We start from the raw sequence: 22,524 nt of genomic DNA, 5'->3' as shown, positions 1-22,524 counted from the left end.
GGGGGAGGGGAAAAAAGAAGAAGAGGTGGAAGAGGCGAGGATGAGATGGGCGAGGGCGGCGGAGGGAGAGAGAAGCGACCGGGGAAGCAACAGGTGCCGACGTCTAGATAGCGAGCAACCCCTGCCGCCTTTCGCCTCTTCGCTTATACTATATCCCACTCTTCCCCTCCCCTCCTCTCTCTCTCTCTCTCTCTCTCGCCCAGTCTCGTGTCTACCCCTCGAACAGATCCCTGGCTAGATAGCAAAAATGTTTAATGGGGTGAACTCGGCGGAAAATGCCAGCCGACCCACGCCGTCTTCTCTCCGTAACACGGAGAGGCTCAGCCCTGAAAACGTCGTTTCCCTCGATCAGTTTCGCATTAACAACTCGAGAACCGGTTATCGAGGGGTTCTTCGCGTATATCCGTCTCCCTTTCCCTTTATTTTCCTCGATCGGAGGAGTGGCTCGTCCACTGTCTCGAGAATTTCTCTCTTTTTCTATCTGCCACCATGAGAGAGAGAGAAGAGAAGAGAAGAGAAGTTTCTTCTTCTTGGTATACGAGAGGGAAAGGGAGGAAGGGAAGCGGAGGTAATTCAGTTGTTCGTTGGCCATCGAGTTCACAAACAAACGGGATAGGAACGAACGAGGCGGGATCTCCCTTGATCCCTAAACGGGAAATGAGAATGGAAGTCGTAAGGGAAATTATTCCGTATACGCACGTCCCGTGCGGCGTCTCGATGCGGAAAATTGACTTCTTTAAGGCGCCCCGTCCACAGTTTTTAACGAGATTTCTTATCGGTAATGATATTCCTCGCCACACCTCCCCTTCGGGGAGAGGGGCAAAAAGAGGAAGGAAAGGAAATAATACACAGGATCGTTTCTCCTCGTTTCTCTCCCTCCCTTTTTCCATCCCCCTATCCGAGTTAATAACGCCACTTGCACCAAATCATATTATCATATTATCAAATTTTCGTATTTTCTTTATCTGATCCGAACTTCGATGTTTCGTACGTCGAAATTAATCGTCCAAGATTTAATAGCTTCGAGAAACCGGATGTTGTAGGAAAAAAGAGAAAGAAGAGAATCTTAGGGAGAGACTCTCGATCTTATTGGATCTTATTGGGTACCCCCTCATTAAGGCTTCTCCATTCTCGTTTTTATTCTCACCTAGAAAAGTATTGCAGCTTTTCTCAAAAGCTTCGATACTCTTCTAATCGGTAGTAATTTTGAAGGGTGGCTCATTGTCGCGACTCCTCAATGTCTCTTTCAAGTCGAGGATCCTCGGTTTCCGCGCGGAATTAATGGGACGCATTAATAAGGAGGGCGCATATTTCAAGCGGTAATTAAATTTATACCGAAATGAAGGGGGGAGAAGAGAGGGAGAGAAAGGGGTGGAGGCTGGTGGAATCCGTGGGGCGTAGCCGCGTGGTCTTTTTCATTAACGTAGCAGACCGGATGGTTAGAAGCCGGGGAGTCTTTAATGCGAACGGTTGAAAAGCAATTATGGTGTTCGTTCGCCCCGAGATCAGGCCTCGTCGTTCACGGATATATCATTCAAAATATACGAGTCTGTGGTGATAAATTTTAATTAAAACAAACCAGATGATTTCGTTCGAAATTCACTTTCACTGTTTAACAACTCGTGTACGCAAAATATCTGAATTTATTTATTAATCGTTCTTTTGTTTTTCAGTAAAGTGGAAGAAGTCTCACTGGAAGGAAACGCGTTCCATTTTCATTCTACCATGATCTGAAGCTCGATCCTAAAGAGAATTGTAAGGTATATAAAAATTGTTTTATTTCTCATTATAAGTATAGGCTAATTATCATTCGTAATGAATCATTTAATTTATAAATCTAATTTTAATATTCAAACAGTTGAGATAATAATTGTACGTAACAGGCATCGAAATAATCGATAGTTTCGAAAATATTTCGTAAATGAGAATAATTTTTACGATTTTGAATATTCAAATCACTGCCATCTCGTCAGATTTCTTTTCACCAACAGTGAACAACAGTGATGGAGAAAATTTAATAGCTGAGAATAAAATTACTTTGCAATAATTTATAATTAATAATACCTACGAAACTTTATTCGAGATTTTCTTTAACTCACTTCCTCGACTCGATGATTATTTTCACAGCGAGAATCGTGAATAAACGATATATCCTCGAACGATATCCTCTCGAGGTTGAAATCGAGTCGAACAGAATCTCTGAAATACAGGAGAGGAGGGAAGCCGTTTACGTGTTTTTTTTTTTTAAACACGTTGGCCCTTGGAAGGTTTTACGAAGCTGCGGTATTCCGTATTAATACGATCTCGCGTCCCGCGCCAGCCCCTTCAAGCTTTACTACACTCCGTGAGCGCGATTAAACGCTCTTTTCGAGGCGCAGCCTCGTCCCGCCCGTAAATACTCCGGTTGTAATTCAACAGGTACAACCGTCCCTCCGATTAATCTTTAAACCCGCGCACCTGGAGGAGGAGGAGGAGGAGGAGGACTCGAGGCATACCTCCTCGTAACCTCCATTCCATTTCCATTCCATATCTCCCTTTCATCTGCCTCGTCCAACAACCATATTTCCATTCCAAATATCGCGCGCGAACGTATATCCACGTTGCCAAGTAAATTCATTCCTGCGTTATTATAGATAAAGATTTAATTCTCGATAAATATAATCTCTCGATATCTCTCGGGGAAGGAGGGGGGATCTCTCTCTCTCTCTTTCGCTTCCTATGCTAATATCGAGAGGGCTTTTCATAAAGGCGTCGCTCGCCGAAATAAGACGGTGAGTTTACGAAGAAAGCCGACGAGCGGCGGAGGTGGGGAGAAGGGAGCCGTTATGCTCGCGGCATCTGCCACCATCGTATCCGATATACGGTACTTTGTTTGCCCAACCTGACAGCCTTGTATATATATATATATATATATATCGTTGCACGCCTCGCCTCGCCTCGGCTAGAGAAGGAGAAATCGCGAAATCCGGGCACCGAATAAATCAAAATACAAACCGGCGTATCGAGATTCCGATATTTTCCGCGGCCGTGAATCCATTCGAGGCAAGTCTGCCGTGCCACGTAATCCTCGGTCCGGAATCGCCGTGGAATCTCTTTGAAATCGAGTTGGGGCGAACGGTGGGATCGTTGTATATCCGTAAGTGGAGACACCAGGTAATGCTTTCGTTCGATCTTTGACTCGGGGAGAATATTCGGGGGACCGTGCGTATAATTAATCAATGGGACGGATTTGCTTTGATGCGATACATTCGAATTTTCACGGTATTTTAAATTTTTGATTCGATAATTTGGTTATTGTTGTCATTCGTCGATTCGAACGAATTCGTTTCCCTTTGTACGTTAATTATTCTAGAACACGTTGGATCCAATCCGTCGAAATTAATTTCAAATACGGATTTTATTAATTCGTACGTTAATATTCGTGGGAAAGGAAAATGGACGAACGCAAGAGGATAAAGAAAGTCGAGCTCCGTCTCTATTTACATCTCCATTATTTACATCTCCTTTGGAAAACGTAAATACGTCGTAGCTGCGCAGAGATAGATAGAACGCGCGTATATTTTGATTTAACACACTGTCGACGCGTGTGCTCGTCGGAGATATCGCCTAATAGGGCCATACCTTACACAGTCTGGTGTACGCAGTCCGAGTATTAAGATAGGCGATCTGCTCGAGGCGATCGATAATCGGACTATTATATCGCGGAGACGGAAATTCCGAGGCGACACGAGGCCGACACATAAGGAGACATTAACGTCGGCCTGAAATTTCACCGGTCGATTTCTCCCGTTCGACGATCCGAAAACGTTTCCAACCTTTCCTCGAAGATTGCTACATCGAGCCTCGACCCGGATGCCTCTAACCAATCGAGTTTACCCGCCTCTCTTCTCCTCTTCTCCCCTCTCGGGCCAATATTCTCGACGAGAATCGACGCAGGTGAGAAACGACATATTTCCTTTATCCCGCCTTTGCTTGCGATATAAAGCTTCTTTTCCTCGAGCTAATCCTCCGTTAAACGTCGTTTTCGAAAAAGTTTAATAGGTGGTGGAATAAAAGGGGACGTGGAGAGGTGTCTTCCGAAGGCGAGCGATTTTCTTCTTGCGAACAAAGAGAGTCGAGGCAATATCGTTTTGGACGGAGATTTGGCTACATGTAATTGGACACATCGAATTTGCATCGGGTTTAGATGCAAGCGGCCGACATCCTTGCGATTCCACCGTTTATAAACGTATGTATATACAACGATATTGCGACAAGCTTTGTAATTTTCGTAAATGGAATGAACGCAATGGAACGAACGAATCGTAAACGCAACGACGCACACCGGGCTTCGAATAATACAATAACTGGACAAAATTATTATTTTTTCTTTTTTTTTGAGATTTGTATGGAATTTTAATTTTTTAGAAAATAATGCCGCTACTTTTATTATTACGTATTGTTTCATTAAAAAGTGTAAAGAGAGAATATTTAATAATTGATATATAAAAGATATATACAAGTGTGTAGAATAAAAATAAGAGATATAACTTAAAATAGAAAAAAAAAAAGGGAAGTGAATATTTAAACAAGAATGAAAAGAAGGGAACAAAATTACAATTTTTCAAATATTTTCTATATATAAATATATATATAAAAAAATCTGACGATTTTATCCGCTATCTGAATCCGAATCCGTGTAAACGTTTAAAAAGAGGATTTTAAAATTTTAATGTATGATTACACGTTGAAACAATTATTTTTTTACACATTTGAAAATCAATCTCATCCAGTTAATGCATATTATTCGACAGACTCGTGTGCCTCGTGCGATTCTTCTAGATCCAATCATATGAAACATATTGAACATGTTTCCAATCCAACAACCACACCTTGTTGTATGCCCTCCTTTCTCCGACAAACCAATCCAAAATTCCCCCTAACGAAAATTTCTGAAAAAAAAAGAATACCTAATCGTCTTTGCATCCCTCCCCCACAATAATAACTTGGTGCATGCAGCATCCAAGTAAATAAAAAGACAGAAGGAGGAAGCGAGAGATGAAAGGAAAATTGAAACGCGCGGATCGATACAGGCTCGAAACGGCGAGTATCGGTTTTATCCACGGAATATGGTGGCTACGTATCTCGTGTATTTACGAGATAAAGCAAGAGGGAAAGGGAAAGAGGGAAAAAAGAAAACGATAAAAGGGAGAGAATGGAAAGGAACGGAGGGAGGGAAGGAAATATAAATTCGCTCGCGGTTCAACTACGAACTTAATCAAATTTAATTCCATCGGGTGCATCGGCGGGGCTAGCTCGTGACCAACGTTACATCCACAACGTCGGTTACGTTACGAGGAAGATGGAAGAAAACTGGAATGGGTAGCGAGTACGTATTGTGTTTCGCGTGTGGAAAATCCGAGACGAGCCTCCGGGCGGTGCTTCAGCCTCTTCCCTTCTCTTTCTCTCTCCCTCTTTGTCTGAAACTTGGAACAGGAGAGGGGAGGAGAAGTAAGCGGATCACGTTTTGATAGACATCGACACCGACAACGTAATCTAATTAGGCGGACAAGGGCGACCAAGGCCGATAGAAAATTCCATGTTCATCGGGAGAATTTCGAATATTTTTATTTATGTATAGATATATCTGCTTACATTTTTGATATCATCAAACTGGTAATGGAAAATAAGGTGCGTTCAACGCGAGAGTGAAAGAATCGAAAGATCATCGTGTCGATTTCGTTCTGTGTAATGATAAAAAAAAAAAAAAAAAAGGGAAATTTATCGTTACTACTACTCCTCGTTTTAAATCGACCATTTTTATATTTTCAATAAATATGGAGGAGAAAGGGGGAGGAGGAAAAATTGCAACTCGCAGCGAACGAGTTTTCTCTGTCGGTTACAATCATCACGCACGTGCCGCGCACACGTGCACACACAGCCACACAGCGCGTGTTCTGTTTTTCATCGGGCCAATTAAACTTCATTTCCAGCCGCGTCATCACCACACACGGTTCATTCCAATAATTTCCACCCCGTGAAAGAGTACATAATGGTTTATAATCCGTTGCTCGAGTATGTTTACTCGATATTTGGATCGAAAAAAGAGAGGGAGGGGAGAGGGTGAAAAAAACAAAGAAAAATACGCAAGGAGGAAATTCTACGAAAAGGGTTTCGAGGACCGAGGCCGAAGTTTTAGAAAACCTCGTCACGTTATTCGATACCTTGGGGCATTTCTCGCAGGGCCAGGGGAGGAAGGGAGGAGGGGAGGCGATAAAGGATGGGCGAGGTAGATGAAAAAGAAGGCGAGGAAGGAAAGAGAGAAGAGGGGGGGGAAGGTGGCGTGCCGAAGAGCATCTGCAATCTTGTATGCAAATCAAGGAGGAATGAAGCGAGACCCGTGAAAGGGGGGAAGGGAGGATTTGCTCGAAGACGGAAGAAGAAGGCGGTTGCTTCGGGAAAAATTTGTTCCTTTTAAGATTTCTATATGCAAATTTCTCCCCGCGAAAATCCCATTCCTTTTCCCCGTTTTCCTTCAATTTCCATCTTTTGTCTTTCGCCTGGATAAACGCGAGATTACGAATCAAATTAGGCGAATCGCGTTTAATCACGCGTGGTCGTCGATGGATAAATACGATAATTCGCGAATGACACGCATGACAGAAAGATGGAGAGAAAAGGATAAATGGTATAATAAATGCGACGAATCGATCCAGATATACGAATATATATAATCTTTTTACAACAAATTTACATGCAAATATAAAAATGTAACGTTTCTTTCATCCTTGGAATATCTTTCTACGTACGCGGAATTTTCCACGTAAGCTTCGCCGGTTATATCCTCTTTTACTGCCACTCTCTCTCTTTCAAAAAAAAAAAAAGAAAACTCTAAAGATGAAAGCAAATTGGACGGATAAAAAATGGATAATCTTTTTTCCCCCTCGAAAATTTCATAACGCGTTACCTGCCACTATTATACCTCACAGCGGGAATATAATTCTCGCGGATGACATCGCCGCATTTACGGATGCGGTTAGGTTTCCGGTTTTATTAATGATCCGCGAGTGTCAACGGGAACGTTATCGAGGAAACGTCGGGGGGAGGAGAAATAAGAGAGGGGCTCGGCGGAGCAAGAGTGTCACGAGGAGCCTGTTAGCAGCGTAATTACCATTAGTCCATTAGGATCCATAATTTGCCTAATCGGGATCCCCCCGTGTATTGCTCTGTTTACTTGGGATACCGTACACGCCGCATCACCGTGTACGCCTCTCCTCTCCTCTCGTCTCGTCCTTCCCCCTCCCGCGTACGATTTCGTTAGACGCGACCCGGATCAAAGAGCTAACTTTCGTCCAGGTATGCGTATCGGAACGTACGGTGTATGCGGGATGTTTGGAGATTCGCGAATACGAAGTTCGCGCGTGCGTGTATATATATATATATAGTGGGGCCAGGTGGTATAAACGTGAAAATATATCGGCAAATATTGATAGGGAAGTCGAGTTGCGTGTCGATGGGTTATGGAATAAAATGAATTTATTTCGAATCAATCGACCGATTTGTTTATAATTTTTGATGAACGAATTTATTATAAGGTTATTAGGCAATCGATCGGGAAGCTACTTTAGAATCGATTCCAATTTCACGTGAAATAATAAATGAATATACTTCAGAAATCATAAATATATATATATATATATACACATATATATATATATACATATATATATATATACACAATGATACGATTCAAGGATTTAAAAAGATTGGCGAAGATTCGAGGAAAAAAATTTGAAAGGTTATTGTTCGAGTCACTTTAATAGATTGCTCGAATAATTTAATTTCCCTCGCGGCGTCGAATAAATATTAATCGTCGCTACGAATGGATATAACATGAAACTCGGTCGTTTTTAAATATAATTATCATCCCCCTTAAAGCAATTTTCTTCTCGATTCCACGAATGTTAAATAAACTCGCGAGAACAACAGACCAAGATATTCCGTATCCATCAGAAATGTCATTCAACGTCAATCCGCGTATAAAATCGTATATACACGCGCCGAGCCCTTTACTCGTCGAAGCCCCTCTCGAAAGGAAAGCCGGATTGCTCTCCGCCTCCCTCCCGGATTTTCCGATGGTTGGAAAAAACCGTTTAAACCGAGTATTTACACACCGTTTTCACACCGGTTTAGGAAAATGTCAGGAGAAACGGTGTCACGTGGGAATTACCTGGGCCTGTATCTGTATCGAAGCCTGGTGAATTACGGGGGCGCCGCGTCAAGAGAAGAGAAATCGAAGGAGGGAGGAGATAATGCGATTCCGCTTCCACGGATAGAGAGAAAAAAAAAGGTCGGTCGATGCTTGCTAAAGCTTTCGCTCCACCATTTCTCTCTTCCCTCTCCTCTATCTCTCGTTTCGATTTCCCAGGGAGGGTGAAACCACCAATGCTACGAAATAGCAACGGTATCGTCTAGAGCGTGTTTTTGGCGGACATTAGACGATAGCCAACCACTGTTTCCTCGGGATGGAGGAAGCTTGGTCGAAGAATCAGAGATAGGAGGAGGGGAGGATAGGTGGGCGCGCTGTGTGGGTACCAGCACGATGTTTCCTGCTTTCAGGTTATTTCGAAGTTGGCTGGTTGTTTAAGTAGGTCGCTCGTCAAGAAGGTTGGAGGCGGATAAGGAAGGGTGATAGAAATGGCCAAGAATATGGATCTCTGGGAAGGAAATTCCCCAATCTGGAGGATCCAACGCTTTCCTTCTTTGTCTCCTCTTACTTCTTTCTCCCTTGTTTCACCCGGAAACGAAAGCGGGATGCACGTCGATCACACCGTCGAGCCAAACATCGAACGGAGACTCGAACTTTTCCGAGGAAATACGATTTTTATCCCTCTCCCCTCCGCGATAATAATTCGCGGGAAAGGAAGAAAGAATAAATTCGAGTCATTCTTTCGTTTCGCCCCCCTAAAATCTCGATCAATCGTCCCAATTCGTTGGATAGAAACGGGCTGAACGCTCGTCGTAATGCCTTTCGAATTACGTGGCCGTTAACTCGTGGCCAGCTCGGAGTAATTTACACTTCTTTCCCCGCTCCGCGGCGTTCTTCTCGTGCATCACGTCGTTTGGGGGGGAGGGAGGGTTGGTTGGTTTCGCGCCAGCCTCGCGGTAAAAGAGGACCGTGTTCCATTAAAGGCATTTATTTTCAGTGTCTGCACTTAAAGGGGAGGAGGGTGGTGAGCGAGGCCGGGTATTAGAGAGAGGTGATCCTAACCCGACCCAGATTTCACCCTCGTCGGTCGTGGGTGAATTTCGAAATGAAAGAAACCCGCGCCCGATCGATTCCGCTCGTCGCCGCCGTTGAAAAGAAGAAAAAGAAAAAAGGAAAAGAAGAAGAAGAGGAGGAGGAGGAAAGAAGGAGACGAGATGAGAAAAAGAATCGATCGAGATAAAAGAAAGAAAGAAAAAGGAGGAAAAAATTGATTCGACAATTAAATCGCGACGTGTACCATCCATTCCCTGTTAAATTTCAAAAATTCGTGGAAACAAGATCGAGTGAAATTGGCGTGGAACAAGAAATCCTTAATGTCTGACAAAGAAAGAGAATTCTCCTCGACTCGTAAAAATTTCACGTATGCGAAAGAATCGAAAGGAGAAAGAAGAGGAGGAGGAGGACGACAAAGAACTTAGCTACGCCAAGAGTTTTCGGGAAAAGGAAACACGAGAAGAGAGAGAGAGAGAGAGTTTAATTACGAGTAAAAATCGAGTTTGCTCGATCGGCGTCGAGATTGTCGCCTTGCGAAACGAAGTCTCGCGATTATTAGATTTCCAGCGGAGGGGGTTGTTGGTCGTCTCTCTTCTGGAGAGGGGTCGAAGGCATTGGCTAAACAGTGTAAGCCCGTCCTGCGATCCAAACGGGGACAGGGACGGCCGGGGGGGTGGGACGGAGACAGACGAGTGGAGCGTGGGAGGGAGAGAGGGTTGAAACTATTTCTCTTGCCTCTCTGGTACGCCGGTTGTGATTTGAATACATCCAGTTAGTGGCGCGTGCCTCGAATTCCCGGCTACCCGACGGAAATGGTTAAAGGAGCCACTCGTTACTTCGTTTCGCCGATATTACGCCTCGTTCGCGTTTCCAACGTGTCCCGTCCCCGATTTGTTCCCCTCGTGTTCGATCTCTTTCCACCCTGACGAGTGATAATTGGACGAGGAAAGGGTTACGAGGGCGTGAGGTGAAAGACAGAGATGGAAAGTTTTCCTCCGTTCCTCCGTAACGCGAATTGCGAGTTGCACGTATTCGTTTGTAAAGCGGTAATTAATCTTTCGATTACCCGTGTATTTAGTTTTTCATACCGTGGATCATCACTGTTTGAAAAAGGGATGGAGTTTTTCCAAATTTGTCCAACCAATCTTTTCTGTATTCATCTCGAATTAACGCGAGATAAGTTTTTGTTAATTCAGAGAATTTTTTTGGAATACGTAATTTCAAGCATGACTCGATTACATTTGTAATTCGAGTGTTGTGATTGATTGAAATAAAGCAATTGTTAGTCTTTTTTTTTCTTTTTTGTCAAAGTGAGATTTAGTTTATTTTCTGATTTTAAAAGAAATAGGAATACTATAAAATGATAAATTATATTAACGAGGATTTGAAATATTTTTTTTATTACGGCGCGATAACGGAAAATAAAATGACAATCGTATGATTTCCGGAAATCGCATATGCAGTTGTTGTAAAACGATAACGGTAATTTATCGGTGGCCGCGATAAAAACCTCCCTATTAACAACACGTTTTTTTTCACGTTTCAACTCGTCTCTCTCGAAAGTAACGATATCTCGAATTTACAACTCGATTATCCATCTTTATTGAAGAAAAAGTGAAAAAATCAAAAAGTACTTTATTTATCACCGTTTCGAGGCTCTCCGCGCCAAAAAAATAAAAACAAAATGAAAAATCCCATATCACTCCCTCTCCTTTCTCCATAGGCCGTGGAAATGGATTTCCTTGGTCGGACGCGTGGGCGATGGATGGATCCAATTTGAAAGTTGTTGCACGTTACGTTTAAACAAGCCGGTCGGTTTCCACCAGCCGGGATTACTACTCCCCCAACTTACGAGGAACACGCGTATCTTTGAACGGAGCCGCGATAATCTCCTCGACTCGACATAATTTGATATTTAAATGGGGTCGAAACAGTTTGGCAACAGCAATTTGTCTTCCCTTCACTTTCCCTTCCCTCCCCCAACAACACACGTTCCCTTCGTTTTCTATCTTCGACGATTCGTAAACGAAGCGATTTAAAAAACGTGCGCGCGTTTTAGATTGGAATGTACTACTTGAAACTTTTGCAACCGCGTTTACATTATTACATTCTCATTCGGGAAAATTTTAATAATCGTTGCTCGAATAATGGAATAATTAGTTAAACAACTAGTTGAATATTATAATGTTTCCCGTATCGTATTAATTTTTCTAAACGAAGAAAAAAAGAGAGAGAATTAAAAATAATACCTCGTCGAATTACACTCGTTATTCATTTTCATATACCTTGGCATTGTGCAATTATTCCGATTAATAAAATAAAATTTTAAGAGTGTTTTAAGTTTCATTGAAGGATTGATACGTTACAGAGATTGATCAGACAAAAGGGATTCGCACGAGTTGCGCACTCCAATAGACGGATCTCGTTTCCGGGTGGAAATAATTTTATTTAATATTCGGGCGGGAGTTGGATTCCCGCGAAACTCGGCAATCGTCTAGATTAACGAGGACAACGCGACCGAGTGATTACCGAGCAGGGAGGGAGCGAAGAGGCGGGGATGGATAGATGGAACAGAGACGATCGGGTAACAGGTTGTTGTAACAGTCTCGAAACAATTATCCTCGTCGTTCGTGTGTAATAATAACAAACCTCCGTTACTCGCTGCGTCTCCAATCATCTAATTGCGAGGATCTGGTGGGAGGAAACGAAGACACGTACGACGTTCGCAATCCTCGCGAAAAGCGACCAGCGAGTAAGTAAGCGAAATTCGACGTTCGACTTTCCCGGAATTAGCTACCGACTTTGTGACGCGTCCGCCCCTTCCTCTTCCCCCCACACAACTAATCAAAACTTCCTTCCTTCCTTCCTTCCTTCCTTCCTTCCTTCCGTTTTCGCGCGACGTCGATGCAATGGGTTTCCAATAATCTGCGGATACGCGGAGTAATGATACAATGCGATGATATGTGGTGACGATTTAATTTTGATCCCCGACTTGTCACGAAATTTCAAGATATATCTGAAGATTTATACAAGAATTAGAAAGAAGAAAAGAAATTATATAGTAATATAAAACTATTATAATTTGTCAAGTTGTATTGTAAGATGGTCGAAAGAAAATATGGAGGTTTGTCATTAAAATTTGAGATTCTTAAGAAGGTAAAAATTCTCCCAAAATAATCATATGCTCATTTTCGAATACAAGTGAGTAGTCTCAATCTAAGGAAAATTCTTAGAGTGAGACCGGGGAAGTAAGCCACTCACAAAGTCTCCTGTTTTCCAGGAAATTGATCAGTAAGTGTTTGTGATAATTTTTCTCAAGTAGGATAATGCTGATTGCCATTGAGACTGGCTGGTCCTCTCAATATCACGTTGACAAATTGTTTCCAAATATACAAAATGAAAGAACGTCCAAATTCTTCTCTTCGAAAAAATTGTTTGTTGTATGTTTAAAATTTCAACTTGTAATAAAAATAACAAGAGGAAGATCTGGATGAAACATCTGAGTCGTAAAGCGATCCTTCTAAACTCCCATGTCTAATCTCGTTCACACGAGATTACACAACAAAATAAAATAATTTGCACGTTCCCTCGAATATTATCCAGCCGATGATCGAATGTATTCGATCGAACAGTTAATACGATTCCACTTCGTTATCGGTTGTTATAGGGCAGCGAAAGAAGCATGGGAAGAGGAGAATGAGGAAGAAGAGAAGAGTTGTTGATGGAGAGAGAAACGACCGGTAATTTCCCCGTAATTCGTTAAAATAATATAATACGAAAGGGGTTGGGAATAATTTTGACGCGTATCAAATTAATAAGTAATATCGAGTTTACCGAATGAAATATTAATTGCGCGCGATCAGGGGGAGGGGGTGGAGGGGTTGCGTTAGGGCAGCGTGCGATGCATCCGCGAGAGCACGGTCAGCTCCGCGAGATACAACGTGAATTACAGGGTGGATGAATTCGTGGGGTGAGGAGGGGAGGATTCGTTTTTCACGCCAGGTTAACGAGCGTGCGCGTAAATCCGCGCGTGGAGGGGGCGCTGGGCATAGGAGGAGGATAAAATATTTGCGCGGAAAATACTTGGAAAATCTATCTCCCTTTCCCTCCCTCCCTCTCTCTCTCTCTCTGTATGCAATAACAACGCCGACAATTGAATTATTAAGCGACGGTACGTGCTATCGACAACGTATTAAAAGGACAACCGACAAGCGACAAAGGGAGGGGGAGGAAGGCAGGTTTGAAAAGCGGTGTAACCGAGGCACCGATCTGGCCGGTTAGTTCGAACGTGGATCGGAATGGTTGATTTTTGCGTATCAATCGGTGATGATCCGTGATCACCGTTCATCCGTGTTTCCAATTGTGAACTGTGCGAATAAAAGAGGGAGAGGGGGGAGAGAGTTAGCCGAGATGCTCGAGGAGAGAAGGCTGGAGCTGAGCAACGCGATAAATAATTCTGTCGCGAACGTTCGGTCGCGACGTTCCAGGAATTCGTTTACACGACTTTGCGCCGCAAAAGCAGGGAAAAGATTGAGTTACCTTGCCACTTCTCTCTTTGGCCCGTGGAATTCCGATTGAAAACCCCTCCCTCTCTCCTCTCATCTCCTCTCCTCTCCTCTCCGTGACCGAGTTGACGAATCGGTTGGATTTCTATCGGGAGGAATCTCGTCGTTGCCCCCTCTCTCCCCCCTTGTCTCTACGGAAATTAGTATATTTTGTGTGGAGAATTAGCCGGGTATTTGGCAGCATTCGATCTCGAGATCGAATATGGAATGGAATGAACACGGTTCTTTCTTCCGACGCCGAGATGTCGACGTCGAGATACGAGGAAGAAAAGGAAGAGGAGGAGGAGGAAAAGGAGAAAGGAAAGAAGCCGCGAAAGTAGTAGCGGGCCGGTAGTCGAGTTGGAGAACAAAGTCGATATTAAAATCAATCCAACTGTCGGGCAACGAGTTCGACTGAGTTTGTAAACTTAAAAGTTCCGTAGTCGCCTCCCCCTCTCCCTTACCTTCCTTCTTACTCCACCATCCGCATATTGAACTTTAGTCAAGTTCACTCTGCCATTTGCGTTCCTCGCCGGGTGTGGAGAGGGATGGTTAAGAAAGCTCGACCGAGGAGGACAACGAAAACGAGGAAAAAACCTCGAGGAAGGAGAGAGAGAGAGAGAGAGAAGCGAAAGATTAGGAGGGGGAAGAGGAAAGAAACGGAGGGAGAAGTCGAGGGACGAGAGAGGACAGGTTGATGGGAGGCGAAAGAATGGAAGAACGAAAGAAATAGTGGAAGGAACCCCTCCGTATCCGCTAAGTAGCACTCCCGAGGACGACATTTCGAGGATCTCGTATTTTATGCGCCTCGTTCGTATATTTTTTTCCCCCCTCCGTTAACGGGAGAAGAAAAGGAGACAAGAGTTTGCACGCGACGAGTTTGAATTATGCATCGTCGATATGCATCGTCCTCCGTCTCTCCTTTCAATTACATTAACCTGTACAGTTTCGAAGGGGGAGGGCGCGAGTTATATATACGTTTAAACGATATGGAAAAAACGATATGGAAAGAAGCGGAAAGATTGAGAAAGATTGAGAAAGATGAGAGGAAGAGGGCGAGTTTTATCGCTTGTTAAAAAGAAAAAAAAAAAAGTCTCTGAATTCCTAAGTAAAGTTTTCGATTAAACGGTCCGTCTTTCGTCGTCGACGTCTCAACAATTTTTCTTCCCCCTCCAACTTGATTCTCCCTCCAACCTTTTCGTTTTCCATACCCTTGTTTTTTCTCTCCGAAACTGGCAAAACGGAAAAGGGGAGGATATACAAGACAACTACGTTAATTAAAAAACAAAGTAGCACCGTCCCTACCTTCGTTCGATCGACGAAGGGAAGGGAAATCCGAAGTCTGAAGGATTGGCCTATGCGCAAAAACGAGAGAGCGAGAGAGAGGAGGAAAGAAGGAGTAAGAAGGAGAAAGGGAGAGGAAGAGGTGGAGAAGAGAGGGGGTGGGTCCGTCATTAAGGTTATACAAATCGCCGATTACGCCTCGCTGTTTAACGAGCGCCGAGTTTCGCGAATATTCACGGCTCGAAACGGAAGCTGGAGACTAGCCGGCAGTAAAGGCGGGTAAATTAAACATTTCGCTCGTGCGTTTTAAGCGGGGAGGGCGGACGGAATTCGCTCCTCCTCCTCCTCCTCCATCTCTTGGTATCCCCGCTCGACACCTCCCCCCTCGTCACGTTGAAAAGCTTTCCGCTTCTTATTCCACGGCTCGTGGTGCTCGTGATTCCAGCGCGACCGTGTGCTCGAGTGTCGTCGGCCTACGACCTCGTAATTATCACGTACGAAAACCACCGTACAAAGCGGCCACTCGAATGCCTATGTTAAACTTCATTTCCATCCGATGAGGAAATATGGTGGATCGAATGGAAAGAGAGAGGGGTTCTTTCGTTCTCGTTGTTCCCTCGAACCCGATTAATTATCCTATAATTTTTTCAATGAGTAATATAGAAATTGGATAAATATATATTGTTAGGACATAATGGATTGTCCATCCCGCATTATCTCTCGCGCGTTAAATTGGCATGATGGTGAAACGATGAATGATGGAAGGATGATGTTATAATTATTATATTTCATTGGAAATAGAAAATTGTGAATAGCGGATTATTTGAAAGTTTGTCGAAAGTAATCGATCATTTTATTCCATCATTTCTCATCGGTTACTTATTCGTTTTATTATTAACATTGTGGTGGAAAAGAAAGGGTACGAAGGGTTTCTCTCGTTTATAATTTCATATCGAATATTGATATGCAAATATGCGTTATATCTAAAAGGATCTTGTCCAATCACGACAATTATCAAAGATCTCGCCGACAATTGATAAAACGTAAGAATCATTACGTTTAAATTGGCGTACAAACGATATTTCAAATATTTGTCGACATATTTTTGTTTTCCCGTTAACAAGAAAATATACGTATATTTTCACGTTAAAAAGATAAAAGTCGGATTAATTTTAACAAACACTGGAATAATATTACTTTTTTTACGTGAAAACTGTATCAAATTGACAGGAAGCGTGATTAGTTAAACGGTTAAATTTATCTTTCCTCTTTTTTTTCCATTTCAATTCGTTAATAGTTGATAAATGAGATGAAAATTGGGGGAAAAAAACGTCAATTGTCGTATTTCCCTATAAATACATCTCGAAGATCGAAATTGCAAAGATATATTCTCCTAATAACCTATTTTTTCCTACCTATTACCTTTATCGGGATTACGAAATACTTCAATTATTATGTCCCGGCTCTCGAATCAACGAGGAACAATAACAAGTTTGAGGCCGATGAGATGGAAAGAAGAGAGGGTTCGCCGATTTCATTGCGGAAACACCGAAAGGTGGGCCGTAAAAGTGGCAATAAGACCGGGACAAACAAACGGGGCTGTGTGTTTCCCTCCCCGGTAGGCGAAGAAGCTTTAGAATTCGTAATTAAACGGCTCGAGTCTCCGTGGCTGAATGTACGAGAGACTTTTGAGCATAAAGGTTTTATGCGCGACCCCCTCCTCCCCCTCTCTCTCGCCATCCATGCTTTTTTCCTTCGTCTTTGATACTCTCGAAACCTCGACACCCGTTCACCATACCGCTGGATCGCGATGAGCTTCGATGGGCTGCAAAATTTGGGAATTGGGATAATAATTGATAATGGAATGATAATGGGAGTCAGGATGAAATTTTCTTAAAATTTTTCATCCATTTTTCTCTTTATTCTACGGACGATAAATGGATTCGAAACGATTATTAATTGGGATGAGAAGAGAATCGGTCAGTGCTTGGAATTTTCTTAAAATTTGTCCAAACTCGATCGATACAATCGAGCTGCGCCAAGTAAGCGGACCCGTGCAATATAAACAAAGCCGGGAATAAACTATCTAAAGATAAATAACAACTGGACAACAAGAACCAGTTTTGTGGAAAAACTGTGCGCTCTGTGTATCGACGATTCCCCTCGAAAAAACGAGGGCCACTCAAGAGCGGTTAAGAGTCGAATCTCGATCGAGTTGGGTTGGGAAAAAAATTTGTTGCGGAACGGATCGAAATAAACATCAACAAAAATTTTCCACTATACTTTTTTAAAAGATCGATGTATGTAATGTTCTTTCAGATTGATTTCAGAAAAAGTTGCGATTAACTGTTTAGACCATCAAGAAATTTACATTCTAATAGGAAAAGAAAAGAAAGAAGAAGAAGAATGAAGGAAAAAGAGGGTTAATCGAAATGCATATCGATATCTGTCTCTCCAATCTCTCTCTCTCCGGGAATGTTTCGTCTGATCACATGTTGGAAAGTCGTAGAAGGAAGCGGGCACGCGTTTCGATAATTCAAGCAGCGACAACGTGTCACGAGAGGCCGTGGCTCGACTTTATTTCGACACCGGGTAGGCCGCGCGCTTCCTCGAAGGTCGACATAAGAGAAATACATAAATTATGCGGGCGGCGGCGGCGGCGGAGGGTCAGGCGGAGACGTGACTGCAACTTGCTTCGTATTAAACTTATGAATATAAATCACAGGCCGGCTCGTTTCACGTCCCCCGACTCAACATGCACTTCGTTCTCGTTTCATACACTCGATCGAATCACGATCCCTTCACCTTTCTCCCTCTCCTCTATTTCCTTCCCATCCTATTCTTCCCTTTTGTTTCTCCCCGACTTCTCTCGAATTTTTCTCTTTCTCTCTCTCTCTTATTAACTCGATGGTGTCAAAGTCCCGGTTCTTTATTCGAGCTAGACGAGTTTATGTTTCCCAGACACGCACCACGTTCGACGAATAATCACCACAGGCATTTCTTCGCCGTTCCGATGGACTATTTTGATCATTCGTCCGGGATCGAAGAATCACGATCGTCAAGAATTTATCCAGTGATTGGATATTGGAGTTAATTCGTTAAATAGACTCGAGATTTGTACCAATCTGATCAAGAACGATTCTTATCTTAACTTGAGTTGAACGCAAAATTTATTAAATTATATTGTGAGAAATAAAAAAAATTTTTATCGTTAGAATATTCCTAATGCATCGAGGTTTAGAATCGTGATTTCATTGCCATCCATCTCTGTCAGATCAGATTAATAACATAGAAACAAAAGTGTAAAAAAAAAAGGAAGAGTTGGACTCTTTGGTTCGTTCAATTTCACTTCGATTCCTTTTATCAAAAAAATCAAGAAGCAACAACTCGAATGGAGAATTTCAGAAGCAGAAACTGCGCCCAATGTCTCCGTTCCGACTTTTTCCTCGATGACGCATCGCACGAGAGAAGTGCCGTTTCCATCGGCACTTCCGTTTCGCCGCATCCGCGTTACACACACACACACACACATACACGCGATGAAAAACCGCGAATACTTCTTCTACGTATATCTCGTTCTCGAAACGAAGATTAACGATTCCTTCTCTCTCGCCCCGGATTCACCACCACCTTCCCCTGTCCCATGCCCCGGCGAGTTACCTCGTGAGAGGCGTTTTCAGAAACTTGGATATATACGAAGGACGACCGTAGTTTACGAGACGTCTTTTTATCCCCGCGTCACAAATCATACGGGGGAGAAATTGTGCGTACACGAAATAAAAGTGATGTATAGCGTATGTCGAGACGGCTCGATTCGAAACAAATCGAGAAATGGAGTTGGGGGTCGAACTTTCGTATATCGCGTATGAGGGGAACGTAATTTCAAGAAGTCGAGTCGGATGTGTATACGTGCGAATGTAGGGGGAGGAGGGAGGTGGTGGATTCGCGTGAGGATAAGGCGGAAACTTATCGAGGATCGGGAATCCTATCGGGTACACGCGCGGGGCAATGTTAACCGTGACGAAGATTAAACCCCGTTCGTGATAATTATTATTCGTTGTGACAGTTAGGAGGAGAGCTACAAGTAGGCGAGATACCTTGGACGGTTGTTTCGAGCAAGAATTGGTAAAAGTATACATGTTGGACGAATACGAAAATTTCAAATTATTATCCTCTTTAATGCCAAGAATTCGTGTTTTATATTGGCGTGTCTTGGATACTTTTTTTCAATCCAGATATATCTAATTATTTTAGATAAATTACTTAAACTGTATTTGATAAATATGTAGCTCTTCCCTATTTTATTCACTTACTTACGAAACTAATTCGTTGACATCAAATTACACGCAATCTGATTTTAACATTTTAACCACAGGGAAAAAGTGGAGATTCTTTATTTAACGATCAAAGAATCGTACGGGAAAAGAGTTTCGATGGTTTAAAAAGCTGGAAACCGCGTTCTTCCGTAATTCGGATGCATATCGGGAGAGCCTTGGGGAATCCTGTGATCACGCATGGATGCCCTATCCGATCCGATACACCAACAATCCGAACCCAAAGCGTGTCAGTGGCTCGACGTCATACATATCTGATAGCAAAGAGGGGTTTTCGTATCCCTCCTTGGAGAGATTCTTTTTTTCTCTCTCCCTTCCCTCCGCTGTTTCCCTCAACTATCCTCCCCTTTCCGCGACTTCCGTCACTCGAGTTTTACGTGACGAAGGGAAAAAAAAAAATCCCTAACCTAGATCAATTTCTTCCCTCTCGCCTCGAAAACACGGACGAGGCGTATTTCCAGAGGGGAGGCGCGTATTTCCGAGAAGCGCCGAGAGTTTACCTCGTTGCGACCAATTTCTATGCACTTTGACTCGAGTCTTTGGTCCGCATTTGAGCGGGCGAAATATCAAGGAGAAGGAGACTCGTGGGTAACTCGTTTAACCGTTCCGTCGTCGACGACGACGACGACGACACCGGTTTTCGATCATTTTGACTACAACGAATGAAATATATTCGTCGAAATTGGTATGGCCGATTTAATAAACGGGTGGGGGTAAATATTCTCGTGGCAAATATTTGACGATGTTTGATCCCGTAATATCCATATCCTGGATATATCTATTCCATATATTGATCTAAACGCAAAACTATTACTATATATGTAAAGAGAGAGAGAGAGAGGGAGGAGAGAACCTTGACGCGGAGAAACTTGACGAGAGCCAATTTTTCCCTTAATTAACGGGGAGAGGGGAGCACAATGGATGAATTTCCACGATCGATCCGATTTCGAATGAAGGGCGAAACGTTCACGGATCCGTTTGCGAGTTTTCCTCCTCCTCCTCCTCTTCCTTCTCCTCCAGTTAGTTCCTCCGTGTTCGATCGTCGGGGAATGGTTAAGAGGGAAAGCCAGAGGCAGAAGCGTTTCCCGATTTTCCGCTCGACGGAGCGTAACCTTCCCGCGGATTAAATTCGAATCGATATTTTTATCGGTCATTCTCGTTACGCCAGCTTACAATAATGTTGGCGGGAAACGTTCTCTCTCGAAGAGAGAGAGAAGATCGTTCCTCCTCCCTTGATAATCCTCTCTCTCTCTCTCCTCTCATCCGCGCTAAGACCTGCCCGTTTCCTCGTTTACGATTCGGAGGGAAGGCAAGGGAAGTTAAGGGAAAATGTCGCGGTGATAGCTGGTTTATTAGGGGCAGCTCATGCGCGCCAACCCTTCCACCGGCCACGCCGCGAGAGAGCCGTTCATTTTTAATGGCGCGCGCGAGATGGCCGAGATGCTCTCGAGAGAAGTGGACGGGAGAGAGAGAGAGAGAGAGGAGTTGCGTCGCTTTAATAGAGGCTGGGGAGAAACAGGTGTACGAGAATCGTAAAAGGTACTGTAACCGCGCGAGGAAATTGCCCGAGAGAGATGAATCTTTCTCTTTCTCTCGCGTCTTTTCTCGCGAGACGATCGACGGTATCTTACGAAATACCGAGAACCGATCTCCCTCCAAAGATGAATATTCGTATTTCTTGGAAGGTAGAAACATTTGTTGTTTCGAATGTATAAATCAGATGTATCGTTCGTGTGAAGAATTGGCGAAGAAAAAAAGATGAAGAATACTTTAACACCTTCCCCCCTTGAATTCTCGTCCCGTGTGTAATAAAATAAAGTCTGCGCCTCTCAGAAATGGATTTTTCACGAGTCGTTAAATCATACGTGCAAATCCTCGAGTAAAAAAAAAGAAAGAACCAACAGATCTATCTCATCGTTCCCTTCCAAATACAGGGGGAAACTTGGGAAAAAAAACCCATCGATCCACCAACTTTATTGCCGCGCGTCTCGTCTTCTCGCCTCGAATTTCTTTTCCCTCTTTTTTTTCCCCGCTCCGCGACAATTTGCGCGCTCGGATCGAGGCGGTGTGAGCCAGATACACGGGGGATAAACGGAAGGCGGGACGACATCGCGTTGGCTGGCGCGTGAAAGCGGCGCGATCCCGGATGGCTATTTATTAAACATACCTTCATTACGCGGCGGCTACATATTTTAGAGGGTTTCACGCGTGCGGGGCGTTCTCTTCCTCCCCCCCTGTCTCTCCCTGTCTCTCCCGTCACGCGAGCGAGGTTTAACGCGATTGTATCGTGAATAATTGAGAAAAAAAGGTTAAGTGGTTCAATTAATAAGTGGGCCCACAAGGTTATCACGGCACGCTCGATGATGACGATCGCCGAGGATTGTCAGCTGCGAGAAGCCGAACAGATTCGCTCGGAAACTCGTCAACGAAGCGGTTGCTCAAATATTTGAACGATAGCGCGTCGCTCGCTGGATAGGATAATTTTTCTCCAAATTCTAATTCTTTAGTTTCACTTTCTTCCTCGATTTTTGTTTCCTTACGAGATTCTCTTTCCATTGAATTTTTTTTATTAATCGCGTTTTTTCCCCGTTAACGGATATACGATTCGAAATATTAGATTTTCTGGATAGAGAAAGAAGAGGGGGAAAAAAAAAAACGTTAAAGCGATACGAGATTTCAAAAGCTATAAAAAATAACCGTGACATCAAACACTTTATATATATATATATATATATATATGATTTCACGGTAGAGTATTTCCTATATAAAATTTTTAGCCAAACATCAAACGCTAGATTCTCTATAAAAAGATTATGGACCGAGTGTCGGCCAAAATTTCAAAAAAAAAAAAAAAGATATTAAATTTTCTATAATCTCGCAAATTTCTCCGTTAATCGATCTTTCATCGGCCCATTTCCACTCGCCGCGGAGCGGAGATCGGGTCATAAGATCGAGGACGATCCGCGCCGTTTGCCCTAACGTCAAAGGATGGAACGCACGATCGAGATATCGAAGGATCGTTTTCGAGATATCCGCGGCGGCGGATACGCGGTGACGCGTTTCCGGCTTTGGATCGAAATCACGCGCACGGCCGTTGATCGAAGGGCCGAAGGGCCGAAAC

The 22,524-nt window shown here is 43.3% G+C and overlaps 1 protein-coding gene and 1 long non-coding RNA gene across 6 annotated transcripts in view; one reads left to right on the top strand and one right to left on the bottom strand.

Annotated features, from left to right (window-relative positions):
• The window catches only part of LOC551772 (zeta-sarcoglycan), a 214,760-nt gene that overhangs the window by 85,090 nt on the left and 107,146 nt on the right, over positions 1-22,524 (bottom strand). The gene's annotated exons all lie outside the window — the stretch shown is intronic.
• LOC100578436 overlaps positions 1-22,524 on the top strand; it is a 141,990-nt gene that overhangs the window by 106,667 nt on the left and 12,799 nt on the right. For 3 of the 4 annotated variants that reach the window (XR_003304188.1, XR_410400.3, XR_410401.3), the window contains 2 exons: positions 1,674-1,760; positions 4,034-4,228. This is a non-coding gene — a long non-coding RNA (uncharacterized LOC100578436). Of the gene's footprint in view, positions 1-1,673; positions 1,761-4,033; positions 4,229-9,185; positions 21,301-22,524 lie in introns of those variants that run through there. The other variant, XR_001706526.2, reaches the window with a different exon arrangement.

Source organism: Apis mellifera, linkage group LG2 (genome assembly GCF_003254395.2).
Source record: "Apis mellifera strain DH4 linkage group LG2, Amel_HAv3.1, whole genome shotgun sequence".
Taxonomy (NCBI): domain Eukaryota; kingdom Metazoa; phylum Arthropoda; class Insecta; order Hymenoptera; family Apidae; genus Apis; species Apis mellifera.
This window is presented reverse-complemented; position numbering and strand designations above follow the sequence as displayed.